This window comes from Enoplosus armatus, chromosome 19 (assembly GCF_043641665.1).
Source record: "Enoplosus armatus isolate fEnoArm2 chromosome 19, fEnoArm2.hap1, whole genome shotgun sequence".
NCBI lineage: Eukaryota > Metazoa > Chordata > Actinopteri > Centrarchiformes > Enoplosidae > Enoplosus > Enoplosus armatus.
The window spans coordinates 3,437,184-3,442,487 of NC_092198.1; positions in this window are offsets into that span (position 1 = coordinate 3,437,184).

Here is a 5,304-nt window from a genome sequence, read left to right on the forward strand (position 1 = left end):
TACTACAAAGAGACCTAAAGACCACAGGAAAACTCAATGGAGCACAAAGAGACGCATTTCTAATGAGATCATTTCACCACCTGCTATTCTTTATTTAGAGGGACAGTGAGACAGATCAGGGGGAGCACCAGTGGGGATAATTTAGCCATCCATTCTGTCTGGACATGTCCATCCCAGCATGCTTTTGGGGGGATGCTGATCTGTACGAGAGGGCCAAGTTCGAAATCAACCCAAAAGAGGACCAAAAGAACTAAAATCGTTGTGACATAATCAACTAGTAGGCTGACTGAAATGAGTCATTATTGGATATTGGCAGAGCTATTAAAAATGACCTCTGCCTATAAGGTGCAATCTTTTCTGGACATACGTCAATACATGCCAGGCAAACATCTGATTTCAAACCAGAGATTTTAGGATGGGACCATTTCCTTTTGATTAATGCCTTTATCTGGATTGCACGTCACAGACTGTTGAGTTCTTGCAGACTTTGGAAAGCTTTGGTTAGATTCTTGCTACAAGACACAAAACTGAATAAAGGAATGTCACTTTGATCTATCATTTGATGCCGTAGGGGAAGTGCCTTTGATTAGAACCATTGTCCTCAGTTTGGGTAGGAATAAATTCAACATCGCCATGAGTCATGACTACTGAACATTTCACCACAAAAGATAAAGGAAAAGGAAAAGGCAGGATTCAGTTGAAAGAAAACAAAGAAATGAACAAGAACACAAACAAAATTCAGGGACAGGAGGCTGCATATGATTCATTTCTAGTTTTTCGGACAGCTTGATGACAGACGTACTCTGTTTTTTTTCACGTCTGAGTGTCAGAATCAGTGGGACGCTTCACTTTCCACACTGTCAATTTAGCCTTACAATGTCTTTAAAAATTTAATTAACACCCCTGTGTGCAGTCACACTGCCAGCCATTTTTGAGCATATAAAATTTTCTCTGGCATTTTCATCAGAATATGAAGAAGTGAAGTCAGCACGCCTTATCGACTCTTTAGGCTTGTGCCAAATGGACCAGTTATAGTGGCGGCAGCCCAGTGCTCTCGGACACTCCAGCCTGTTCACTGTCCACGCACACGTCCTGCTAAAGATATTGCACACCTCAGCTGGCTGACTAATGAGAGAGCACTTTGACTAGCTTGGCCACCGGAGATGTGCAGAGTGAGAGACAGGAGGGGGTCTGATATTTCAGGGTTTCATGTTAGATTTCTAGCCAAACACAATGGGCATGCAAACAGCTTTGTTCTTTAGAGGCATGTCATTTAAGGAAAAAAACGTGTTGCATTCACCAATTCTGTCATATTTAGAATCATCACTTAAGCATGAACACGATTTAGCAGTGGTCCAGAACTGCGGTACCAGTTATGTACAAATAGTCTTACTTTCACTAAACGTGTTGACTTAAAGCTGCACACAATATTTTCGTGTTAACACGATCAAATCAAATGACACGTTTTTTGTGCCGCACTCAAAGATGGTGTGAAAAGTCTGAATGACGGCAGCAACACGTAGTTACAGACAGCCTCTCCTCAAAGGCACTTCTGCACTTGGTTGAACACAAAAAGTGCCCAAAGTAGTTGTCTGAACTATGAAGTAACAGTTCAAAACCTGTCTACTTTCTCATCTCCGCACACATGGCTAATTGCTGCGGGAAGTGGGTGAGGTTGTCAGAAAGTTACAAACACGGTCTATGGCGCACCTCCAGCTGGGGGGGGGGGGGGGGCGGGGGGCTCAGACAATGCTTGACTATCCGAGAACTTAATTTGACGCATATTGATGCCTTTATAATACAAAAATGTTCTTGCGTGATGCCTGGTGTCAATCCAAGTGACGCCCTGACCTCTTCTTTCTCCATGAAGACGTATTACAGCCAGACTTCTTCTTCAACCCCCCCAGCTGAAGTGTTGTATTGGCATGAATATCGCACAAACACTTGTAAAGCACTGAAATCGTCACATTTGGATCCTTTTCCCTCTGCCACTCCTTCATCATGGTGTCAGTGTCTGAGATGCCTCCTCCTCCCCTGCACTATTGGTGTTAACAGCAGGGTGTCCGCTGCCACTTGGACAATCTCATTCCTCAGACAATCAACACTTGACCAGATGGACGCGAGGAGTGGCCACTCTACTCCATCACTACAGCTTGGATACATAATGGACCACAGCAAAGGGTGGAATTAAGGAGAGCATTGTCCCTCTATGCTGGTATTTGTATTCAGACACGGTACCTGCTTCTTCATGTACATTACTGTGATTTAGCTTTTTGTGAGAAATACAGATCTGTGACATCTTGTGCAGCTTGTGATCATTACTTTTACTGATGTGTAAAGAAAGACAAACATGGAATGAATCCAGCTTGCGGCACTTTCTTTGCAATTCACCATATTTAAGTAAATAAGAGTACCTTGCAAGCAATCTGCATTCCCCTCTTCCGGTAATAAATCATACCCCGAAAGACTATCTTTTTTTTATTGTCAGTAGCCGGTGAGATATGACTATGGGGTGTGAGAATGTTATTTATTCCTGTGGCATTGTCAGTGTCTTTCCCCTCCACCGATCTCCAGTTGAAAAAGCTTTTCTTACAAGCCCCATTCAGGCAGAACAAAGCGGGGCCCTGATCATTAAGAAACAGCTCGCGCTGTCCTCAGGGATCCGACGAGGCTCAATGCAAAATCTGTTAAAAGAAATAGTTTTGGAGACTCAGCCAAAGGTCAAGTAGATGGATTAAGTGATAAAAGTCTGATGAGATGGAAATCAACTACACAAAAGCAATATACCTGGAGTGGAGGCCTTGTCTCCTCGCAACCTTTATGGAGTTCCTCAAAAGAACAGATACACGGCCAAAAGAACGCAATCCAGCGTGACCTTAACCAAAGTATTCTGCTACTCTGAGATTATCAGTGGCAAACTAGATAATCTCATAGGTCAGCTGATAAGACCTTTGATTGTGTGAGGGGGTTGAGAGCGTCTACAAATAGCAATCTCCTTCATGGTCTCCTCTATGCCGCCTCAGTGAAGGACGGCGTAAGGAGCAGGAACACTGTGCTCCGACGATCCCGCTGTGATTTTTAAAAGCTCCCTTCATCAAGAGTGCATTTCAAGCACGTTAAGTTGCCAATTAGAGTGGCGAAAGTGGTTTTGCTGCTCCCAAATGTGGAACAAACCGTTCAGCACATTGAATGGGTCATGGAAAAATGATCATCGCTCAGGTACACTCACTTTCAGTTTTACCTCCAAATGCAGTGTTTTAGATAATAAAGGCTGTCCCCTACACACCCCATACAAGACAATGATTAAAATCACGAGGCGTTGGGCAGTATGTGAGTACTACCAAAGTTACTGGGATCAATAACTGTAATGTAACAACTGATTTTCAAATTGTAATCCCTTATGAGTTTGTTTACTGTCTCACCAGGAGTCGGATGGGGTGGTTGATTTTGTTTCAGCTCTGCGCTCAACTGGACTGGACCGGGATGTGTTAGCTTTGCGGCTAGCCTCCACCAAAAGGGAAGAAATGTATGTAATTAACCGGCTTGCTAACATTGGAATGAGTTGGACCCAAGTCCAAGTTCTTTATGGGACCATTTTTTTCAATGGCGCAAGAATACACGTTGCATTTTGAGCACTTTGCCACTTTTGTTGATTAGAAAAAACTCCTGTCCTCCTACTGCTGGCCTTATTTCATCCTTGACCTAACAGATCTAATCCACAGCTGAATGCAACAAGTTGAGGCTCATTTTCTGTGGAAAAATACAGCATCACTACAACCCAGCGGTGACCTGCCCTCCACATATCCCTGCCTTTCATCTATTGCATGCTGGGATAGCCTCCACAAAGATCCCACAGAATCCTTATATATAGCACTGATATGTCTCCTTAATAAAAACTCTACACCTGTGAATGCTACTCTTTCTGCTCCTTCTGTCTCCATCTCTATATAACAGCAGAACACTGATTTGAATTCTGCACAACACTCCCAGCCTCATTTTAGAGAGTGTGTGTGTGTGTGTGTGTGTGTGTGGGCGTGGACATGTACACGTTCCCTCCCTCAGCGTCTCCCGATTCCCACTCTTGTCTGCTAATGAATACTGGTGGAATGAGGAGCTCTAATGGAATTACACTTTAATGATGTTTGCTGTTTTTACGATGGTAATTAATTAGATCAGTGTAATCTCCTTCTCCCAAAAATCTTCCCACACGAAAAAACCATAAGCACTGAACGGCGCGGCCCCCCCGGGGCCCCCCAGCACATCATAAACAGCAGTAATGGCGTACTCCCTGGACGAAGCTCTCTCCCTAAATAAAGGCAGAACAGACTCAGAGAATTCTCAACTGCTGGAGATACAGACCAATTACCGGATGTCTCCATATGCATTTTAATTTAAATTCTCCACTCAGAGCTCCAGACTCAACCTGCGTACTGCATCCCAAAACACCTCTTGAGTTTGAGCACTGCACACAAATCCACATTCAAATGAGGTCTCATCAAGCTTTTATTGTAGCGTCATGTTGTATGTTGTTAACTGCCAAAGCCTCATCTCATATGAAAGACATCTGGATTTATGAAAGAATGTCAGTAGTAAGGAACCAGTTGTTGACTTCCTGGAGATTTACAGAGGGAGGGAGAGTTAGATGTCTTTTACTTAAGCAAAAGTACCACAGTGTAGAAATACTGCTTAAGTCCTGCTTTCAAAATGTTACTTATGTAAAAGTATTAGCATCAAAATACACTTAAAAGTACTCATTATGCAGAATGGCGCATTTTAGAATAATGTTTATTATATTATTATATTATAATTATTGATGCATTCAGGTGTAGGTCACTTTGATATCGCAGTGGGTACAGGTGGCTAATTTGAATGACTTTATATACCGCTGAGTAGCTTGTGAATTTTCCCCTGGGGATCAATAAAGTTTCATCTTAATCCATAATTAAACATCATAATCTATTTGATTATATTTTGAATTATTAATCTGAATCTGCAAAGTAACGAGAAACTAAAGTCATCAAATGAATGCAGTGGCGTAAGTGTTACCTTCCATCACTGATATTTTTATATTCTTGAGAGCACCAGAGGAGAGACTTTCCGCTCAGCATGACGCATTCACATGGATCACTGTTTTCTTTTGAGGCATGCAATGTCGGTCTGTTGGTCTGCTCACCGAGTTGGTCCAGACTGAAATATCTCTTCTCTCCTCTTTCTCCACCTCCTCATCTGTTGCTAAAAGCTCTTTCTTCCAATCCAAAATTCAATTGTCCTTCTCCAACCCCAAAAACTCTTCCATCTTCTCTA